Genomic DNA, 25,196 nt, shown 5'->3' with positions numbered 1-25,196 from the left:
ATAAAGATTTGCTGATTGCAGAACAACATAAAAATAGTAGCACATTCTGGCCTCAGGACTTGGAGACACATGAGAAGACAGGATGGGCAGTGACCTCAGGTCACACCCGGTTTTTGCAAGAAGCAATCTGGCATCAAAATCCTTCTTAGAATCTCAAGGCCAGATAATTCTAGGCTGGCTTCTATCCTTAATTTCTTTGGTTAAAATTTAAAATATTTCTTTTCTTTTTCCTTTGCTGTTTTCTATTTCACTCTTTCCTTCTTTGATATTGCCTCAAATATGACAGCTATTATTTTTACCAAACATTTTTACTGGTTTGGTTTTTACTTTTCCAGTGAAGACAACCTGGTTTCTTCACAGAATTTTCTTCTTTCTCATGGGCTTACCTGATACTTGAACTTCTCAGAATGCAGCTTCTATCACAGTCCGTGGAGTTAAAGCCACTCATTGTTTTGTATTATTTAAATTTCCAAAAAAAAAGTTGATGGCAAGATTGCTATCAAAGCTTCTCCACACAGAATTTTAAATGTGCCTTTTATCAAAACCTCGTCTTTCACACCCATTTTACTTAACTGTTTATTCTTGAAACATATTTGCCACTGATTCTTCAGAATGCCAATCCCCTCCCAACCTTTTTTAACTCATCCCCAAACTTTCCTCTACCTGAATTACTGCCAATACCTGAATTATATTTTGTAGACAACAAATACAAGATCCGGCCTTATGGATTGCTGGTCTACTCTACTTCTGTGACTGTCTTTTACTTCTCTTCCAAATGTTATTGCCTGGCCTGAGGTTTCATTTCTTTAACTATTCCTACCATCATCTTTTTTTTTTTTTTTTTTTTGAGATGGAGTCTCGCTCAGTCACCTGGCTAGAGTGCAGTGGCACGATCTCGGCTAACTGCACCCTCCGCCTCCCTGGGCTCAAGTCATTCTCCTGCCTCAGCCTCCTGAGTAGCCGGGACTATAGGCACGCATCACCACACCCAGCTAATTTTTGTATTTTTAGTAGAGACGGGGTTTTACCATGTTAGCCAGATGGTCTCGATCTCTTGACCTCATGATCCACCTGCCTCGGCCTCCCAAAGTGCTGGGATTACAGGCATGAGCCACCGTGCCTGGCCCCATCATCTTTTTTAAAAAATTAAATTTAAATTCTTAATTTTGTGCATGTGCCTAGTAGGTGTATATATTTATGGGGTACATGAGATTTTTTGATATAGGCACACAACGCATAATATTCAGATCAGGATAAAGGGAGTGTCCACTCCTTCCAACATTTATCCTTTGTGTTACAAACAATCCAACTGCAATCTTCATGTGATTTTAAAATATACAATTAAGTTATTATTGACTATAGTCCCCTGTTGTGCTATCAAATAATAGGTTTTATTCATTCTTGCTATTTTTTGTACCCATTAACCATCCTTACCTCCCCTAACCCCTCATTTCCCTTCCCAGTCTCTGGTAACCATTCCTCTATTCTCTATCTCCATGAGTTCAATTGTTTTGAAATTTAAATCCCAAAAATAAGTGATAACATGTGACATTTGTCTTTATGTGCCTGGCTTATTTCACTTAACATAATGCTCTCCAGTTCCAACCATGTTGCAAATGACTGAATCTCATTCTTTTTTATGGCTGAATACTACTCCATTGTGTATATGAACCATATTTTCTTTATCCATTATCTGATGATGGACACTTAGGTTGCTTCCAAATCTTAGCTATTGTAAACAGTGCTGCAACAAACATAAGAGGGCAGATATCTCATTGATATACCCTAGATGCCTCATAAAATCATCCTAAATTTGTGTTATTTCACTGTACCTTCCAAAGTAGATCAAATACATGAATGTGTGGAAGCATCCATATTCTCTGCTTATCAACATAGAAGTTGAGCAATGACAAGCAAGCAAACAACCACACAAGCAAATGCATTAAATCCAGCTTAAGTATGCCAAGTGTTTCAAATTACATGTGCTCCCACCTAGCTGGATCCTCAGAGTCAGGAATCAGCTTCATTGCTGACTTGTTCCCTTTCCTCGGCTTCATAGCAGCCATATAGAGTTTACCTTTCTGCTAACCTCCCCTTCTCTATTGCCCGCAACCCTGCTCCAACCAGCCTCCCGATTTCCAAAGGCAAAATAAAACATGACTAGACAGAACTCCTCAGCTTCTTGCAGTGTTTCAGCTACAAAGAAGTGTCACATAGTAGGCTCACAAAAAGAGCGGAAGCATTTGTCCTAAAAATATTCCCCTTACCTTATTACACAAAAAGTGAAAAGGTAAATATTGTACATAGTCCAATATTCCAATATATTTTAATAAAACTAAACTAATCACATTCACAGCTTAAATTTACTTTGAAGATAGATTCCCTATGAAGCACATTTATAATATGCTTATAATCCTATAAGGGTAGGTCAGTATTTCCCCAGTTTACTGCTTCCTGAGCAAGGACATGGTATGTAGACATCGAGAGAAAGTACAGATCAAAAGTCTATACGCCTCAATGTATTCATATTACCTTATATGTTGTCTGGGGCTAGCTTCACAGGGGGTGACCTGTGCCTGGGCACTAGAAGGGCTTTTTGGTTTAATGGCATGCTGCTGCTGTCTTTAAATTGTGAATTTTTTTTTCCAAGGGAACCTGCATTTTATTTTGCCATTGGCCCCACAAACTATGTAACTGGATCAGCCAGAATTTTAATTTGGATCTCCTCAAAGAGCTGAGCTAGAGACTAGCATCTGCATGCTTTCACTGGAAGCAGAAGTTGAAGTACCAGAAAGAGTAGGCTGATTATTTTTTGTGCAACTAAATATCAAACTGTGAACCCTTTGAGAACCCATGTGGAATACACCTCCAAGTTGTCCATCGGAGACACAAAGCAGGAAAGAATGCCTTTAACACCTCCCATCCATCACTGACCACAGCCATTGTTGACTCTCTTGCATTTCCGGGTGTGCACTTACTGAAATGATTGGGTGGGCTCTTGTATATCTTCCAATATGGAGCAGAAAATCTCTGTTCAAGGTGAGCTGTTTGGGAAACAGACACGGGGAGGGCATTGTGCATGTGAAGGATTTGTTAAGGAATAACATAAATGGTGTAAAAGAAGGGAAATGGAAGTTAGCCAAGACAGGCTGTCAGACTGAGGAGTCCCTGGACTTCTGAGCCAGCGTGCTCATTAGGGCTGAAATGACTAGGTTGTTATGTTACCACCTTGCTATTAACGACTCAAAAAAAGTGACCTGGACAGCACTACCTTGCCCAATCATTGAGCAGGACACAAGGCTAAAAATGTGACTGGCCAGGGCGCAGTGGCTCATGCCTGTAATCCCAACACTTTGGGAGCTGAGGCGGGTGGATCACGAGGTCAAGATATCGAGACCATCCTGGCCAACATGGTGAAACCCCATCTCTACTAAAAATACAAAAAATTAACTGGACGTGGTGCTGCTGCACGCCTGTAGTTCCAGCTACTTGGGAGGCTGAGGCAGGAGAATTGCTTGAGCCTGGGAAGTGGAGGTTGCAGTGAGCCGAGATTGCGCCACTGCACTCCAGCCTGGGTGACAGAACAGGACTCCATCTCAAAAAAATAATAAATAAATAAAATTAAATTAAAAAGTGACTGGCCAAAAGGCTGAAGTGGACCTGGAAAGAATTAGCAGATGGAGTCTGCCAGCTAACTACACCTCTTGCACATGGGCAGTGATTCTTCTCCTAAGCAGGATTGGAATGACACATAGCTTATCTACCGCAGTCCCTGAACTGAGGCAAGAGCTGTCGGACAGTGCCTTTGCATCCTGGTTGCCCCAGCCAGCAATGGCCAGAGGAAAAAAAAAAAGTGGGGAGAGGGTAAGCCAAGAGAGTATGACAGAATAATATGAGGTTCTGACTTAATAGGCAGTTTTCATTTTCTGATACCGGACATTTGCAACTTTATTGTCAAGTATTTGTTCCTCATTTGTTTCATGGTAATGCCCTATTTTTTTTAAAGTAGATAGTTCCTTAGTTCACTCTTTATGTAATAAAGAGTAACTCAACCATATTGTTGAAGGTGGCTATAGTGTAAGTCAATCTGTAAATCCCAGTCTACCAGCCAAGGGGATTTGTGCAGGGATGTGTAACTAATCCCATTTACGCCAATGGGATCCACCCCAAAACTTGCACTGATACACTTAGAGAACAATGTCTCTTCCTTTTCTATTGGGCGTGAGGGTGAGGATGTCATCCTGGAGATCCAGAGGTCTGCTCCATAAATATCACTACATTAAGGTGGGGCTCACATAGATGTGAACAGAGCTGAGATGGAGAAATGCCAGTCCCTGCTGACAAGCAAAGTTCCTGGGTCAAGTTTCTTCAGGTATTCTCTTGAACATTATTTCACAAAACACAATGAATTCCCCTGTTCTTGTGCAAGTTTGAATTGGGCTTGTTGTCCATTGAAACCAGATCCTTCTTGAGAAATTCAGTTGTCCTCACTTTACTGATAGGACAACTCAGATGCTAAAGGGTAACTCGGTCTGTCTAAGACTTGTACTTTGGGCAGAGTCTGAAGCCTAGAAGCAACTTGAATTTGAATTCAGATATTCCACCTGCTTCCACTGAATTATATGCTTTTAACACATATCTAATCAATGTCTGCATTGAATAGCTTCTTGAGTAGCTTTTCTCCTTTCAATTTTGCCAATTCTCTCTCAATGTAATCATTCTAGCATTTTCATAGCAGAATTTTCTTTTCAAACCATATATTTGATCATGTCTCTTTTTCCAATTTAACAAAGTACTGTTGTTCTCTAGAGTTTCCTAGATAAATGTCTGATTTAGTAGATCGCATGTTAACTCTATGATTGAGTCACATGAAATATGCTTGCTCTACTATTTCTTCATTTCTACATAAGACCTTTTCTCTGGATGAGATTTCTGCTCTCAATTCTTTTACAGACAAAGAGTCACATCATCTTGCATGGATTCATACCTTTCACAAATACCATGTAATGCTGGAATTTTTGTTTACATGTATCTTCATACCACTGAACCGTGTGCTCCTTAATTGAAAGGACTATGCTTTATCCTTCCCCTCTTCTCTTTCAAGGGGAATGGTGATTAATACATGATATGCCTCTAATTGTAGATTGAATTAATTATCTAGTTATTTTATAGCTTTCACTTCTGTGGCAAGACTTCAAAAACTGAAACATAAAGTTTTCATCAGATTTTGTAGTGCTAGTAAAGTCAAAGGGGCAAAAATACAAAAAAATAAAAATGGTCACCATGTCATCAATAAGGTATTATCTATTTCCTGATAGAAGTAATTACTGATGAAACAGTCTTCTCCACTCAAAAAAAAAAAAAAAAAACAAATCAAATCAAACACTACTCTGAGCAAGCATCTATTAATTTACAGAAAAACAAGAGGTAGAGAACATAAACATGACACCAGTAAATAAAGTCAGAACAATTTAGACTGTGGCAAACTCTATGGGATAAATGACTCAGTGTCATTCACAAATGCATGGCAAAGGAAAGCAATGTCAACAAGGAGGAAACTGCAGAATAAAAGAGACTTGAGTCACACCAACCAAGGATACTATATGGCTTTTTTGAATTCTGATTCAAACAAAGAATCTGTTAAATGAAAGCATCCATAGGGAAAACAAGGGAATTTAAACACTGACTAGATATTATACGATTGTAAGTAATTTTTTTCAGAATAATTTATAGTGAATTATTTTTGTTAAAATCTTTATCACCTAGAAATAGATATTAAAATAGATGTAAATAGGATGAAATGATATTGGGATTTCTTTTAAAGTTATATGGGTTTAAAAGAAGGGAATGAAGGATGTAGCTGACATGAAATTGAACAGGGAATTTAAAGCTTATGATACAGAGGGATGAGTACCTCTGGGTTCATTATCTTGTGTTCTTTATTTTTACATACATTTGAGGTTTTTCATATTTAAAAAGTTTTAAAACTCACTCATGTAGTATTCAAATATGTTGCACTGCTCTATGAGCGTGTAGGATGCAGGAGTCTATTAAAAATGAATTCAGGTTCTCTAACCACCATGCACAATTGAAGAACACTTGTCCACAGCAGTGCTGTGTTGAATCCTAACAGGTTAATTCAGCGTGATCGTAAAAAGCAAGACAAGTTTAGTAAGTTTCATGAATTCCCTTTCCCTGCCTCTTAACCCATAAAAACAAAACAAATACACTTGCTGTTATCTCTATAGGAGCCAGTTTTCTGGCATCTGCTTCTTAGGACTGTTAAGGGCTACATTTTGGCATCCAATTATGAATAGGTATACTTCTTATTCAAACAGAGTGGAATTTTGGTGCTTTACGGGCATTTAACTATGGATATCAAATCAACAGTGAAAAGTGATGCAAAAGCAATGATTTTGTAAGTAACTTTTGTGTTGAGATTTACCTTATGATATAAATGACAAACATTTCTTAGCTCTAAAATAAATTATATTTCATTTATCGAATGAAGGAGCTAGCTTGTCTCTGTTTATCAGATTGATATCACATTACAAAGTCATAGCTATTTTTGGTATTTGTTCAGAAGTAATTTAACTCCACATCCTTTAGAGAAGTACTCACAAAAGTAAGACTGGAAAGAAAAGCATTGTACTTTTTACCATTTATGAATCAATATCCTAGTTGCTTCTTGCCATGGCTTTAGAAACAGTAGCTAAATTAAACAAAAACAGCATGACATTAGATCACAGCATCAAAACCCCTTTGGGAACCTACTTTATGCAAATTCCACTTTTGGAGTTGAAAGGAAATTAGAGAAGTTTGGAGTGGATAAAATGTTTCAATTCAGGCATTTAAATGAAACTGGATAAACGATTGAACATCTGTTCAATGTAATCACATTGGGGAATACAACATCTTGAAATGAAACTCCAAGAAAATAAAACAGCAACTTTCCCAAAGCCTAGCATTCAGTTTAGGTGATACTATTTTTGAAGGACTTCCTTTGGTATATTTTTTCAAGAACTTTTGAAAACAAAACAAAATCTTTACCATATTGAAACTATAGATGACACATGGGTGAAAAAACTATCCGATACTTAATCCATAGCTGAACCAGTCTTTATGTGTCTGTTACCTTCTTCCTGGATGAAAGTGATTCTATCTGCAAGCATTATATCTTTATCTGTCTCGCTTATCCTTCATGGCTGATAGAATAATGGTGTGGACACTTGGTGGTCTGAAACATACAGTGCCCCATTTATTCTGCAAAGTCTTAATCGGGCTCACGGTGGAAAAAGAACAGTTTACAGGTGTGCTGTTTTCAATAGCTGTTCTCGGTCACCTGATCCAAAGACCACTTGGCGATGGAAAGACTAACGATGAGGAGATAGCATCAGCCAGCTATTGATAGCTGCCAGCCTTTGAAGCTCCTTTCAGCTTAGATGTAAATCATACACAATGAAGGCACAGAACATTAAAGGCAGAAATTCTGTAAAACCAGTTGAGCTGATTAGTACCAAATTACTGATGTTCCATCTGCTTGGATGGTAATAATTTTTTTTAACTGCCTGACAGAAAAGCTTCATTTCGCAAAGAATCCATGTTCAGTGGTCCCAGGAGATGTATTTTATGTATGCACAAAGGAAGGAGATGGTGAAAGATACCCAATCATTTTATGAGGATTTAATGTCACCATTAAGAAAACTAGCAATTCATGTATGAAGACATTAGGAAAATATGTTTCCAATAGTGCATGAATTTATATGTTGTCATCACACCACCAAGTGAAAAATTAAGATGTGAACATCCAAATTTTTACACGTGTATATAAAAATATGAATACATAGGTGATAATTTATATCACAATCCTAATATTCTATTTAACTGCAAATGTTGTGGCCAATATCCAACCATGAGCTGCCCAGGATAGAAGGAACCATGGAACTTTGAGTATTCCACTCCTGCTGAACTCAATAGTAAAGATATTATACCTTAGCCTAATACAAATCAACATTTGATTTATCTAAATTATTGTACAATGATCCTATATTTTACAATTTTTTAAAATAATGGTTTATCTTCCCTTATGAATTTGCCTGTAAGATCAGTAAGCACACATAATAAGAATGTGAGTTCTTCTTGGCCTCTTGGCAACGATATTTATTTATAAAAGATACACATTGTTGAGGACTAATCTTGTCATATTTATCATTATAAATTAATAAGTTATAAATCTAGTTTTACATATCATTTACAGATTCTATGCACAAGAGATGAATCTATAATAAGTATACCGACAAATCAGGTTGCTAGCCAGTAACAATTTTGAAGGTAACAGGAAATGTAAATTAGGCAATTTTTCATAGAGTGATTATAATTAGATAAGAACTTGTTCTGATAAATATATATGTCATACAGCTTAGGCTCAATAATATAACAGGCCCCAATAGCCCTTATATTTCAGTAGCTTCCTCATGCAAAAGTTGGTTGAATACAGGAATTTTAAGTCCTTTAATGTGGATCATGATTTTGCTCCTTGTTACCATCACGCTAGGACCCAGCTTGGAGAAACAACCCCTGTCTGCAGCATCACAGGTTTCACAGTGAAGGAAAAAGAGAGACTTGGTGGGCAAGATGGTGGTCTGAAAGTTTTTTTTTTCATAACTCACATGTCACTTCTACTCATAATCCACTGATTTGAGCAAGACTCATGGCCAGCTCGGTGTTGGTGTGGAGGGTCTGAGATCACTTCTGAGAAAATTAAAAACAGCCCTGCTGGCAACCAGAACATGGTATTCCCAAACTGAATACAAACAGCATTCAAATAAGGCCATACTGTAAGCATGTTTGCAACAGGACAAGGACAAAAACAATTAAAAAATGATTGAACCACTTGACTTTTACCTAACGTGGATGATGGTTGCTTTTTTAATCAATGATAACATCAGCCCTGTTTTAATGGTTCTTCCTCTTAGATAAAATGTACAAGATAAACACTTTCTGAATTCCCTCTGCTTACAAGAAGAATTCAATTCAAAACCAGGCATATCTTTCTGAATTTCTCCCAAGAATTATTCGGCATAAGCCTGAATTCTATAAAATGCTCCTCCCAAATCTCTTTTTTGAGATGTCGACACAGTTGCCCTGGGATGTATTTTCCTTTTCTGCAGCACGTTAAGTTAGCCTAACTTGTTGGACTATGGGTATATGCTTAGTGGTCTCAATCAGTAATCTTAATAACTCATAGGAAGAGGGCACATTCTCAAAAATAATGACAGCTACCATAGTTACGATGATCTACATGTAAAATATCTACAATTACAGCAGCACATAAGAAACGATGCTATATGTTCTTAGTACTCTATGTAATTGATATGTCATAATGCATGATTAATTGAACTCTTCTTTGAAAAAAACTCTACTCAGATTGACTTTAAATATGCTTTCATGTTTGCAAGCATTTTTCCAAATTATTACTTCATAATGTTTCTTTCCTTGAGAATTACAAATGGAGTAAATTCATTTTCTCTTTCTCAAAACTGAGTAAAGTACAGAAGACGGAAAAGTACCCATCTCCTAGATTCTCTGATGATAAACATAAGTTATTTAAATTATACATATATAAAATAACATAAACTTATGTTTATCATAAGCTATTTATGTTTATATATATATAAATTAACTTACTAGTAATTAATATTAAGAAATTAGTTTATGGGAGGTACTAAGGTCTAAATATCTACGTTCCCCCCAAAACACATTTGGCAAACTAACCCCCAAGATGATAGTATTATAGGCACCTTTTGGAGGTGATTAGGTCATAAGCGTCTGCCTTCAAAACTGGGATTTGCTCCCTTATAAATGAGGCTTGTTCACCCCTTCCATCACGTAAAGGCATAGCTAGAAGGCACCATCTTTGAATCCGGGCATGAGCTCTTATCAGACACCAGCTCTACTGGCACCTTGATCTTGGACTTCCCAGCCTCCAGAGCTGTGAGCAATAAATTATTATTGTTTACAATAAATTATTGTTGTTTACAAATATCCTGGTCAAACATATTTTGTTATAGCAGCATGAGAAGACTTAACCAGGGTTTGAGGGCATTCTCAATCAATTCTTTAGTGGTAATGATATCTGCAGTAGCCTGAATGAAGAGTTACACATCAAATTTTTCCACAAAGAAATATATAAATGTGGAAATTTCAATTGTTAGGGCATCAAAGTTTGATAAATAATATATTTTTAATCTCTGTGAATGGTATTTGTTCCTATTTTCAACCAATAAAAAGACAAGTCTTTGTATTTCTTTGCTAGAGGGCTTTAATGTTGCAGTGCAATATGAACTATTATCAAGGCAAAAGGGCCGGTGGAAGGAAAAGGGAATTGATATTTTGCAACGAGAGGTAAATGTTCCTGAAAGACTTGAGACAAGATAGAGCATTCTGCATCTAAGAAATTGATGCGTATTCAGTAGAGCTTAAGCATGGATAGAGTGCTGGTGAATAGTGATGGGGGAAGCACTGTAAAGATCAGCAGAAACCAACTCATCCACAACGACCTCAGCAAGCATCGTAAGAAGTTTGAACTTCATCCTAACAGCAAAGGGAGGCACTGGAGAATTCTCTTGAGAGGTAAGCGTCATAATATTATTGGCATAATAGGTAATTCTGAGTGCAATATGGAGTATAGTTTGTCATATATTAAACTGAAGTCAGTAAAGCGAATGAAGATACCGTTGCAGTAATCCATGTAAAAAAATGGGAATAACCTGAAACAGAAAAATAACTAAAATATACCGAAGTTTGTGAATGATGATTACTTTCATTTCATGAAGGAGGCAGGGAAGGAAGTGGAAGCATTTTGAGGGATGAAATGAATTTAATTTTGGCGTGATGAAAAATTAAATTTTCATGGATGAAAAAGTATGTTAAGTATATGCCTACAGATGTCCAGAGATAAGTTATGCATATGGATCTGACATTTAGAAAAAAATTTGGATTGAAAATATTGATTCTAGATACATCTTCATTTACATGGTACTAGAAATACAGAAATGGATACAATTTGATAGGGAGAGTGTCTAAAATGAGGTATTAGGTTTGACTAAAGCAGAAACCCAAAGTACATCAATGTTAATTTTGCAGCCTTAGATAGAGAAGCCCACAAATGAAATCGAGGAAGAGGAACGTGAGATGCAAGAATGAGAGCAGTTTTGGAAGCCAGAGGAGGAGTTTTTTAAGAAGATGCTATCATTCATATTGCCATTTTTTTCCGAGACTAAGAAAACTAAAGGCTGAACTGAAAGACACTGCTAAGACAGATAGTACAGTTTCAATATAATAGGACGCCATCAAAACCCAGGATGTTGTAAAAGAGAGTGTGACTGTATTTACGTCAACGGATGTCAGTGAGAGAACTTGATCCAAATATCGTAATCGAACCAAGAGACGTATTAGCAACGTTAAATAAACTGTCATTTTGTCTAGGCCTCCGGTATAACTGGAATCAGCATCTTGATCCCAGGGGGTACTGTATTTAATTCCTGACTTTTGTGTATATGTGTTATTCTCTCTAGTGGGATTTCTCTAATGTCAGGAAAAAATGGCTGCCAGTGGCCTTGACACCGGGAGAAACTTGGCGTGTGGTGTTCTGGTAAGCTTGCTCTCTTGCATCTCAACCACCTGCCTGGAGGAGTTCCTTCCGAGTAGTTGCTGCCCCTTCAGCCTGAGCCACAGAATGAATATATGAGAAGCAAACCTGAGCCCCACGTGCAGCAGAATCTCAGCACAGCCAGACTTGCAGCTTGAAGCAGATCTTCCCAGTTCTGCTCAACCTAAAGCAGCAACAAGCAGCCAATCTGTGGTCCACAGGGAATAAGCCTTGTTGCAAAAAGCTCTTGTGTTTTAGGGTCGTCTGTTACCCCACCTTTTATGAGACAAGAAGTAAAGGACACAGCTGGGGTTATGTTTGTCCCTCTCTTCCAAAACTACGTTTTTAATTAAGGAAATGTAATTTCATTGAAATGGGGAGGGAGGCTTATCCAGGATAAAGAACAGGTGCTGGAGAAGTAAAAAGGCAGATGCTCAACTGTGTGACAGAGTGAGCAGAATTGTCAAGATGAGAGAATGGTGTCAACAAGAAGTCTGGGTGTGAAAGTAGGAGATATTTTAAGGTAGTAGCTGCAGGGTGTTGTGAAGTTGAGGTTTGGTTTAGTTCTTCTTGTTTTTATTTTTAAGCTGTTCTGTTTTTCTATTTTATATAAAAGCTGATAGGATAGAATGAATGAAGCAGGAGTCTTTGAAAAGACCAGACTTGGAGAATGCAATTCAAAAGTGTAAGGTCTCTGAGAATGTTAAAGGTGATATGGTACAGAGTGGAGAGCTGCCTTATGCCCTAGGGGAAGATGCTTACCAAACCAGGAAGGAAGAAGGAAAAGGGTGCAGGGAGAAGTTCATTGTATAATCCAAGGCAGTTAGACATTTATTTGATGATTTCAAGATACTTCTATGATGTAAATAGTAAGTGCATCAACTAGAAGTTAGGCTGCGAACTCAGAGCTAGAGATATAAAGAGAGGGAAGGAAAGTTGAAATACTGCTGTGTAGACTAAAGGGTGATAGGAAAACAGAAATGAGGAACACTCACACTGCCACACCCCTTAGAATTTATAATAAAGCCATTTATAGAATATGGGAGAAATTTTCACCTATAGTGTAATTCAACAATTGAGAAACAAAGTGGAAGCATCATGTCATTCTTATTTGCTAAAGTTATTGTAATCCTGCCATCAAGACAAGAGGCAGGAAAACACTTTCCCAGTGTTTGTCCCCAAACTGCAAATCATAAGCTCTTTCTCCTAACACAAACAAACAAATAAAATAAAGCAAAAGAATGCAAATAAGTAAGTAATACCAGCCTGTCCTCCTTTACTGCTTTTTGAGGTAGCCTCATTGCTGCTGACCTTGTTCCACCAGCACCTCTTCCTACAGTCCGTGGAGATGGGAAAAATCTTACACCAAAATCCAAAGGAAACAAACATGCAAGATGTGTGAAATAATCAATGCCACCAAACAAAGCAAAAACCCAAACGCATCACTTCTGAGAACGATCATAAGCTGGCTAAATTCCCCTTTGATGCTCAGATTAATTTGAGATAGTAAACACAAATAAATACTGCATTGCAAAGACACATGTAAAACAAAATTTAGCATGAATTTTAAAACAAAAGTTGACAATGATGTGGCTGAAGAACACATAAACAGTGCACAACTGGCAAATGAGTTGCAGACAAAGAAGGATGTAAGAAAAAGGCTTTGATCAAGACAAATAGGGTTAGCTGAAATTGACAAAATGTCCAATCCACAGTGACTAATCACTCAGGAATGTTTATGTAATAAATAGGATGGCAACAAAATGTATAAACCAGAATCCTGTTAGAATAACAATGATAAACTAAGAGAAACACAACTGTTCTGGGACTTTGACAAGCTTCTTCCTGTTCTCATTGGTCGAATAGACCTCAAACTAAATAAACTAGTGATTTGAATAATAAAATTAATAAGGTAGAAACAAAACATGTGTAGAACATTTTACCTACACAAACAATGAAAGAATTAAATATTAAATTATAAGAGGAAATCACAGAGGAAAATATTTACAATATTGATAAAAATAGAACATGTTAAAAGATAAAATATTCAATTTTCTTTTTATCTTTTGCAACAATTTTGGCAAACAAATAGCTGATAATCATAGTGTAAACACCTATGTTTGAAATGCACAAGCAAAATATATATTTCCCAATTAAACATTTAAAAAATGCAACACAAATGTTCAATTTTCACCAAAGATAATAGCAAAATAAGATGTTCAGTGAAACTAATAATCAAATAGATGCACATTAGATTAAACACCATTTTTAAAATATAACCATTTAATTGGATAACAATCATTGCTGGAGAGCATGTGGATGTGGAGAAATAGGAACACTTTTACACTGTTGGTGGGACTGTAAACTAGTTCAACCACTGTGGAAGTCAGTGTGGCAATTCCTCAGGGATCTAGAACTAGAAATACCATTTGACCCAGCCATCCCATTACTGGGTATATACCCAAAGGACTATAAATCATGCTGCTATAAAGACACATGCACACGTATGTTTATAGCGGCACTATTCACAATAGCAAGGACTTGGAACCAACCTCAATGTCCAACAACGATAGACTGGATTAAGAAAATGTGGCACATATACACCATGGAATACTATGCAGCCATAAAAAATGATGAGTTCATGTCCTTTGTAGGGACATAGATGAAACTGGAAACCATCATTCTCAGCAAACTATCACAAGGACAAAAAACCAAACACCACATGTTCTCACTCATAGGTGGGAACTGAACAATGAGAACACATGGACACAGGAAGGGGAACATCACACACCGGGGACTGTTTTGGGGTGGGGGGAGGGGGGGAAGGGGGAGGGATAGCATTAGGAGATATACCTAATGCTAAATGATGAGTTAATGGGTGCAGCACACCAACATGGCACATGTACACATATGTAACAAACCTGCACGTTGTGCACATGTACCCTAAAACTTGAAGTATAATAATAAAAAAAATTTAAAAAGAGCCCCCTTAAAAAAGAATATGGAAGGAAATAACTAATAAAGTCCACCATAGAGATGTTGTCCCATTTAAAATATATATATATATAGATATATATATATATATGAAAATGGCACATATTAGTAGTTAAACTGTGGCAATAAACTTTAGGCTCATTGTGGGGTAATGCATAAGTAAATGGAAGTCACAAGCTCACTAAAGTATTAGAGAACTTTAAATCTCATTTTTAAACAAAATTATGTTATATTAGGTCATGCTTAAACTACAAGTGCATTAAAGAACTACAGATTTTACATGCAGAAGGAATAGGCTCATGACATACAAAGACCAAAGTGGAGTTTAATATGGAAGGAAAACAACAACCTACTAACAGCAGTTGGTGTGATTATTCTTCCATGTCTACTTTTAAATATTATTCACAAATATTACAAAATATTATTTCTTTTATATAAGAAGTATATATTTTCATAAAAATAAGATGATATGCAAAAGAGAACATTTAATTGAACCAGTTTACATCCCTATTATCAAGCCTTGGTCCTACAGTGGCCTGGGAATTACGCTAAGCCCCTCATGCACTATGCATGTGGTCTTCTCAGATTCCTTTGCTACATACAGTTCATATCTCTGCTCTATTTTCTTGAGTATTTCGGCTCTTCAAAATAGCATAAACTATGGTAGTGTCTCTAGGAATTCTGGGCTGCAGTTTGTTATTTTGTTGGTTTGTTTCCAATGCAGCTACTGCTACTGGTGGAATGTTGAAACTTTTTATTTAAGTTGAGTGTATATCAACACAATTATAAGACTAAGCTGGAAATGGTAATACTCCTAGTCAGAATTATGTTTCATGAGTACCTAGTTTGGGTCAAACAAATAGTAGAGTTGATAAATGGTGCAATAAATTAAAATGACACTAATTAGTGTGAATTATTTTGTGGTGCCCATTAAAAGACAAATAATACAGAAAATTATTACAGCAGTGCCTAAAGCTAAATGCCATCAATGCAGCAAGCAACACATTCTACTGAAGTTTGGAAAATATGGGTGACTTGAATATTGAATAATGTGGATAAGCAGAAAACAAATAGCATTTCCAGATATTCTGGATGCTCATACCTCTGTAAGTGGTCCTGCTTATCTGTTTTAATTTTCTCTACCCCTAAATTAGAACAAGTCAGGTAGGAATAATTTGGCATATAAATACGTCCATAAAATTATTTGACATGTTTCTAAAAATGTCACGGGAATCATTTGATCAGGGCAATATATATTTTATAATATATTATTCTAAATAAATATTTACAATGAATTTCTAATATTAAATTCAAATGTCCTATTTGCTAAGTTACTGGACTATGTAATTACCTGTAGATCACTAAAAATATTTTCTTCAAGTTTAATCCAATTTACCAATTTTGTTCTTTCCAAATCTTGTTCAATTTGACTTACTCATTTTTTCCCTTTGATAATTGTTGTATATTTTGGGGGCAATTCACTCATATTCTTTCGTGAATAGTTAGATTCTTTCACCAGTACATTTAGTCTTCATTTGGAATCTTGTTAGAATTCATTTTAAATGCAGTATCTTGAAGAATTATATTTCAATCGTACTTTACTGGTAACCAATATGTTTTGCAAGCTGCATGACTGATTGCTAGTTTGTGAATTGCATTCTTTAATTCGAATTGTCTTGCAAATTAACTGTGTGCATTTATTGTTTATATTAAAATATGATCACTTGAAACTTGCTGTTTGAGTAACTCTTCCTTAGACTTCTGTCCAGGTGACATATTTATTTATTCATTCATTTCTTTATTCATTATTCATTAGGTAAATCAACAAATATTTTGAAACCACCATTTTGTGCTATGTCATCTGGGGAATGCTAAAAATGTAAAATGATTTTCAGAAAAACAAGACTTTTTAGGAAACCCATAGAATTGTGCCAAGCCTTTTGTTTTGAGTTTAATGTGTGATATAATCTCTCTTGTAGTTCCCTGCTTTCAGACCTTCTTATCTTCCATTTTATATTGCTGCGTTCTTTGTTAGAGAAATGACTCACGCTTCCACATGCTTCCACATTTCAGTGGCCACATTACATTGACTGGCGGGTGTTTTCGCCTGGGGCATTGGCATCTTATCCCAATTGCCACCTTTCAGCATTTTCAATTATCACTTTACTGATTGACACCTCTGAACATTTGTCAACATGTCTCTTTCTTTGGAATGGCATAGGCACATTCTGAAGAAAATACTCAGGCAACTCAATAACTGTGGATGTTAGGAAGCGTCATTGTTGACAGAAAACGAGAAGCCAAGCTGGCCAGTGAATGAAAGCCATGTGCAGGACCTGATATTAGCAAATGCAAGGCTTAGAGCAGGAGGTGGGAAATTCGTGATAGTTTCAGCAAAGAAGCTGACAAGTGAAAAACCAAATAACAGTGTAAAATAAATGACTGGCCATATGCACAAATCAGCACTGAGTGTGTGTGTATGTGTGTAGAGAAATGTAGAGATTCTTGTTGTTGTAAGAGATCAGGATCAATAGCCTCTCTGCGCTGAGGGCCAAAAGAGAGTGAAACACTTCCTTAAGGCCGCAAAGATGGTAAAAACAAAAATTAGAACCCAGGGTCATTTTCACTGCCTTACTGGTACTTATGTAACAATAAGAATTGTTCATCAGCCAGGCGGGCCAGCTCATGCCTATAATCCCAGCACTTTGGGACCACGAGGTCAGGACTTCCAGAACAGCCTGGCCGACATGGTGAAACCCCAACTCTACTAAAAATACAAAAATTAGCTGGGAGTGGTGGTGGATGCCTGTAATCCCAGCTACTCAGGAGGCTGAGGCAGGAGAATTGCTTGAACCAGGGAGGCGGAGGTTACAGTGAGCTGAGATTGCACCATTCCACTCCAGCCTGGGCGACAAAAGTGAGACTCCGTTTCAGAAAAAAAAACTGTTCATTCACATTCCATTCCATTCAGGGTAGAAATAGCTGGGTTATCAGTCTCATATTACACATACACATGCACTGTTATCCACAACACAGGCTTGGTATATTGCATCTTTTCACATTAATTTTCCAAGTGTTAAGAATGAACTTGATGGCCAATGTCATTCATAAAGAAACTGCCAGTCATAAAAAATTTATAAAATCTATATAGTCAAACTATTGACTACAATGATAAACATAAACATTAAAGCAACGTTAATGAATCACGAAATAAAGTTTTAATGAATTCGAGATTAAGTACTGATAGGTGACACATGGATGGGTAGACAGATAGATGATAAATAGGTAGATAGATAGAGGGATAGACGGATAGATAGATAGATAGGAGAGACAGACAGACAGAGAACTTTTTTTGTTTGTTTGTCGTTTTTTTGAGACAGAGTATCGCTGTTTGTCCAGGCTGGAGTGCAGTGGCAACATCTTGGCTCAGTGCAACCTCCGCCTCCCAGGTTCAAGCGATTCTCCCACCTCAGCCTCCTGAGTGGCTGGGATTACAGGCATGAGCCACCACACCTGGCTAATTTTTGCATTTTAGTAGAGACTGGGTTTCACCATGTTGCCCAGGCTGGTCTGGAACTCCTGAGCTCAAGTGATCCACTCGCTTTGGCCTCCCAAATTGCTGGATTACAGAGGTGAGCCACCGCATCCAGCCACAGAGATAATTTTACTTGCCTTTGTAAACACTACAAAGATAGAAAGTTATGTACCCCATAAATATCTATCTATCTAGCTAGCTAGCTAGCTACACATACACATACACACACACACACACATACATACACACACACTAGGTATCCACAAAATTAAAAATAAAAAGTTTTAAAAAACAAAAATAGATGGATAGTAAGATGAGAGAGAGAGTTAAAGAGAGAGAGACAGAGAGACAGATAATTTTTGTTTGCTTTTGTAAAAATAGAAAAGTAATATAAATGAATTATTTAAAATTAAAAGGTATACTTCTTGTGACAATGGACTTTTTTGCATTTCACTTAAAATTAAATACCTTTAATCTCTAATGATAAATATTCGAGGTAGTATTTATATACAATAATCATCTTTGGACCTGATTTAAACCTTCCTAATAGAGTCAAGGTTCTATGCTTCACAACAAGAGACAAGATATTTCTTAGATGTGAAACTCAAATATATTAAAATACTAGTTAGTATAAATGTAGACATCTGGACCTTAGGATAAAACAATTCCCAGTACAGAAGGAAGTATGTTCAGATATGTTAAAATGTTTGAGCCACCGAATTTTTGGATTGCCCAAATACTCTAAAACCCACACAGAAGAAAAAAATTAATTACCGTAGTAGAATCACCAAGGGGGAACTCCCTTTTGTTATAAGAAGTTGTTTTTAAATTGAATTAGTTTTGAATTAACCCAATTACACATCACTATTCAACTGTGATATTAAATTGAGGAAGTTTAATGATGTGAAAATACTTTTAAAACAATATCTTGGTGATAACAGAACATTTAAAATGTTCATATTTAGAAAGTATTAATTACATATATTAAATAATTTAAGGACTGTTTCTCACATATTATCATGTAAAATAGAAAATCATTTTTACTTGCAGAACATACGACTAATAGAGTTCAGCATAGCAGAATTCAGAATATTATGGCACAAAAGAATTACAGCATACTTAAAATTCCTTGGCAAAAATTCTTTGTGACTTGGAAAAGGAAGATATGTTTTCAGAATGGACTTTAAATGATTTCAATTTTACTATTTTTTCAATTTATTTTGGAAGAAAATGAAAATGTCTTGGAATGCACAACTACGTTCTCACCAAAATTTTAACAATAAATAAACAAAATGAATTTATAGGACTTTTGTATTGCTTTTCTATCATGTAAAGACAAAAGACAGGAAAAGCCATATCGAAAACTAAACTTTCCTTAATAAATATAGTAATCTTGCAAAGACACACCAAAAGAGGAAATTTTTTTACAGATAAATAGATACAGTACTTGTTACAAATCTACACTTTGTGCAAACAAATCAAATGTGATTTTCATTTTGAAACAATTAAAAATATGAAGAAAAAAGTTCTGTAGCTTAGGTGATTATAAAATGATATTCTTATAATATTTTTATACTGTCGTATTTTCATTCTAATTGAATTATCATGCATATCAATTTAATGAAGCAATTGAAGCAAATCATTTTATTATAACGTAACTCCCCTAATTAGGTAGACAAATATATGTCATATATAGAAAAGTCCCTTTAGCTTTAAATCTATTTTCTCATTGAGAGGTACAATGAAAAAACATTTCTGCTTAATTAACTTACAATAAAATTTTTTATGATTAAAACTTAGCAATCTTTATGATCACACTCCAATACAGCTTTATCAGGATATAACATTTTATTGTCAGGTTGAAATTAACATTTTGAGAAAATGACAAAGATTATTACTTTGCATGTACATTGAACTAAATCTTAGCACACTGGTTATTTAATAAATGCAACTTAATGAAAACTATTTTATAGTGTATTAATTGACAGGGAATTGACTAGAATTAATACAATTTTATTGTTCATTCGTTATCACTTTCTGCATTATTGCCTTAATTTCTTTATAGAAATAATACTAAAAATATTAAAATAAAATATATAGTATACTGATACATGTCAAAGGAACTATACCACAAATGGTTTTTTTCTAGGTCATAAATCTTTCTAAGCATTATTTGTCTGTCAATGGAATAAGAGATACCTTTATAGAAGAGTTTTTTCTCTCCTGATTAAAAATATAAAATCTTTTTTTGTAATATTTTATTAAGCCTCTGATGTGAAAACATAAATTGTGTTATAAGATGTAAATCTAACGTGAATCTGATGACAACATAGCCTTAATTTGTTTAGGTATTTTATACACTCATTGTTAAATCACACTTAAATCAGCTTTACATAACGAAATTTATACAAAGTTTAAGCAAAAACAAAAAGAGATTAAGTATAAGAAATCTTTGCACTTCACTTGGCCAAGACTCTATATTAAAGCACAATTATAAAAATGTAAATGAAGTTGTATTGGTCCATTTTCATGCTGCTGTTGAAGTTACACCAGAGACTGGACAATTTACAAACAAAAGAGGTTTAATGGACTTAGGGTTCCATGTGGCAGGGGAGGCTTCACAATCATGGAACAAGGCAAGGAGGAGCAAGTTATGTCTTAAGTGGATGGCAGCAGGCAAAGAGAGAGAGAGCTTGTGGAGGGAAACTCCCATTTTTAAAACCATCAGATCTCAGGAGACTTACTCACTATCATAAGGACAGTATGGGAGAAACCATTCCCATGATTCAATTATCTCCCACTGAGTCCCTCCCACAATTTGTGGGAATCCATGGGAGTACAATTCAAATGCGATTTGGGTGGGGACACAGAGCCAAACCATATCAGAAGTACTTAACAAAACAAACAGTAATAAAAGCTTAAGGTACTATGTTACTGTCATGTTCTTCAAGCTGTCAGAATTTGTACCTCTGTCCTCCATGACAAAGCTGCCTTTTCTTATTTTAAATGAATATTACTGTAATATTTAATGTGTTATGAAGTTTAACATAAACGTACTTTATAATTTAAATATTTTCCCTCTCATTTTCCAGAAAATTGTATATAAGATTTCTCTCAGTAGGTTTTCTAATCTAATATGGATAGGCAATGATAAGCATCATTTACTGAATACTTACTATAATGTCATTTGTTGGGTTAAGTAATATACATGCTGCATTAGTCAGGGCTTTATAGAGGGATAGAACTAATAGGAGATATATATATATATGTTTCTTTCACAATAGGACAGATATATATATATCTCCTATTATATATATATTTTATATATATTTTTATATATGTATATTTGATATATATATATTTTATATGTTTCTTTTCTTGGAAACTAAGAGAAAAACAAAAAAGATGAGAGGAAACCACTATATGAACCCAGGTGAAGATATAATAATTTTTAAGTTAACTCTTTTTTTATTGGTAAGTCAATATTTAAAAATTGCAAATTGTATTAATGTTACATGCTTACATGGGGGAATACTAACTTGCTGCAAACAAGGAGGAGATATATATATCTCCTATTATACATATATATATCCTATTATACATATACATCCTATTATACATGTATATATCCTATTATACATATATATATCTCCTATTATACATGTATATATCCTATTATACATATATATATCTCTCCTATTACACATAGATATATGTTTATTAAGTATTAACTCACACCATCACTAGGTCCCACAATAGGCTGTCTGCAAGCTGAGGAGCAAGGAAACCCAATCCAAGTCTAAAAATTGAAGAACTTTGAGTCCAATGTTTGAGGTCAGGAAGCATCCAGCATGGGAGAAAAATGTAGGCTGGGAGGCTAGGTCAGTCTAGCCTTTTCACATTTTTCTGCCTGTTTTATATTCTAGCCATGCTGACAGCTTATCAGATGGTGCCCACCTAGATTAAGGGTGAGTCTGCCTTTCACAGCCCACTGACTCAAATGTTAATCTCCTTTGGTAACACCCTCACAGACACACCCATGATCAATACTTTGCATCCTTCAATCCAATCAAGTTGACACTCAGTGTTAACCACCACACATGCTTTTTCATTTACTATCCTCAATGACTTTTTGAGTCAGTTTTAATTTTTCCACATTTTACAGGTGGGAAATCCCAGGTTCAGAAGTAAAGCAATCTGCCTAGATTCATCCAAGTAATAAATGATGAGGTATTACAATCCAAATCTGTTCTATTCTGATGCTGTACTCTAAATCCAGGAGGTATTTCCTAGGTTTTTTTAACAAATGGTGGCAAATAAATAGCACATGAGCTGCCATTATTTGACCTTCAGCAAATGGAAAACATCACTAATCAATAGTGTCACCTATTTTCAGAAGCCTTGTTCCAGGATGTTGGTATTCCCCCATGTAAGCATGTAACATTAATATAATTTGCAATTTTTAAATATTGACTTAACAATAAAAAAAGAGTGACTTAAAAATTATCATATCTTCACCTGGGTTCATATAGTGGTTTCCTCCCATCCTTTTTGTTTTTCTTTTTGTTTCCCAGAAAAGACCTTCCTTACAATATGCAACAAATATGAGTTTGCTGATGAAAAGAGTCAATCTCTGTAAAATATTTGAAGAGATTTATTCTGAGCCAAATATGAGTGACCCATGGCCTGTGACATAGCCCTCAGGAGATCCTGAGAACATGTGCCCAAGGAGGTCATCCACAGCCTGGCTTTATACATTTTAGGGAGACACGAGACATCAATCAAATACATGTAAGATATCCATTGGTTGGGTCCAGAAAGGCAGCAGTGGCGGTGTGACTTCCAGGTTACAGGTCAATTTAAAAGTTTTCTGATTGGCAATTGATTGAAAGAGTTATTATCGATAGAAAGGAATATCTGGGTTATACTAAGGGGAACAACATTTTATCAGGCAGATGAAACCTCCAGATAGCAGGCTTCAGAGACAATAGATTATCCATGTTTCTTATCAGACTTAAGGTCTGTGTTGATGTTAAATGCTGGTTGCCTTTTCCTGAATTCCAAAAGCTAGGGGAGGGTGCATAATGAGGCATTTCAGACTCTTTCTTGTCCTCATGGCCTGAACCAGTTTTTCAGGTTACCTTTGGAGTTCCCTGGCAGAGAGGAGAGGTCCATTCAGTTAGTTGGGGGGCTGGCTTTCGATTTTTTGCTTTACAAGTGCAATAGAAAAAGTATGTATTAGTAGAATTCTCACATATCTAATATGATGCTAGTTGAAATACTAAGTGGAAAGAAAAACTCTAGAATTAGTCTTAGCCTTTAAAAGATTCATCTCATATTAAGATTACAACATAATGAATGTACAATATAATCTGTCTACTGCCAGTGCCCTCAAACTCTTACCACTAGTTCAAAAATATTTATTTAGAGGTTACTAAAAACTCCCCTTAGGAATATTTTACTTGTTTTGTTAATCTTGAAGATGGTAGATAACAGGGTCTCATCTTCTATAAAGATGAAGAAAAGTATTAAGTAATTACAGAACTTCTCTGTATGTTGGCTTAATTTTATTCTTTAAATGTATGCATTTTGATCGAAATAAATATATATAGAGAAGTGAAAGAGCATGTCTTTAAGTGGTACAGAGAGATTATAAAATTTTTGATTAGATAAAAAAGGGATTTAAAAAACTATCACTTTTTCTTGATTACTGAGAGGCTCAAGCAAAGAAACTAGGGCTGTAAATGAACAAAAAAAAAAAGACCAAAAGAATATTTTGTATTAAAATTGTCTATTCCATTACAAGAAACATGCTTTGGAAGTTGTGGTTTTCTCTTCTTTTTTCTCAGAGTATCGTGTCACATGTAATCAACACTTGTCCTTGTGTTTGTGTCTGAGTAATAAAAGTTATCCATAAACAATTGAAAGTAAAAGCATGTTTCTATGTAACTCAGGCAGTATTTAGACCTTGAATCAAACCAGATTTCTTCTCCTTTTACCACCTCATCTGGACTAAGTCTGTAAATGTTAGTTTATATTTCCCTGCTAGCTTACCCCAGTCATCATTTGAGAGTGAGTGAGCAGTTCAGATTTATGGAAAGGAACTAATGGGTAGCAATGACAGATAATGGAGCAACAACTAATCCTAAAGAGAGGAGTTTTCAGAAATTTACATGTAGATTTAAATTAAGGTGGATAGAAAATGGACATATTCCAGCAGAGATAAGAGAAACACAGGACGATGGAACAAAATGAAACACTGAAATAAAACCTTCAGAGTTTCCTCAAGCTCTTTTGCTTGGACTCTGGTGAAGGCATATTCAACATAGAATTTTACATTTGATCTACTATATATTGTACTTCTATTTAGATTCTCCTATCCTCTAGCTAGACAATTCTAAACAGTTATATAGTGAATGCAATTGCAGTAAATCATTTTCTATTTGGGTGAGTGACAAGGTCACATATTCATTCTCCTGTCAATTCACTTTCCCAATTTGTGCACATCCTTGCAAAGATAGCAGCCATGTTCCAAGGACACTGTCTTCCATTATTTTCAGCCTACATCAGGCAGAAGTGGAATAGGACATGAAACTCAGCACAAAAACATGAGAGGTTCTTCTTCACCTACACATACCCTTTCTTTAAGGAACATAATTGAAGGAGTGGCTTGTTTATAAAGAAAATGAAGACTGACATTTGGAAAACACATCCAACATAGTTTCTGAAATGATTTAACACATGTTCATCAAAATGAAATTCATTATCAATAGACTAAAGAAGAAAAAATATATGATCACATTGAGATGTGAAGCTGGCTGGGCTTCTGAGTCCGGTGGGGACTTGGAGAACTTTTCTGTCTAGCTAAAGTATTGTAAACACACCAAACAGCACTCTACGTCTAGCTAAAGGTTTATAAACGCACCAATCAGCACTCTGTCAACACGGACCAATCAGCACTCTGTAAAATGGACCAATCAGCACTCTGTAAAATGGACCAATCAGCAGGATGTGGGT

The sequence above is a fragment of the Pan paniscus genome, chromosome 14, assembly GCF_029289425.2.
Source record: "Pan paniscus chromosome 14, NHGRI_mPanPan1-v2.0_pri, whole genome shotgun sequence".
Lineage (NCBI taxonomy): Eukaryota > Metazoa > Chordata > Mammalia > Primates > Hominidae > Pan > Pan paniscus.
This window is presented reverse-complemented; position numbering follows the sequence as displayed.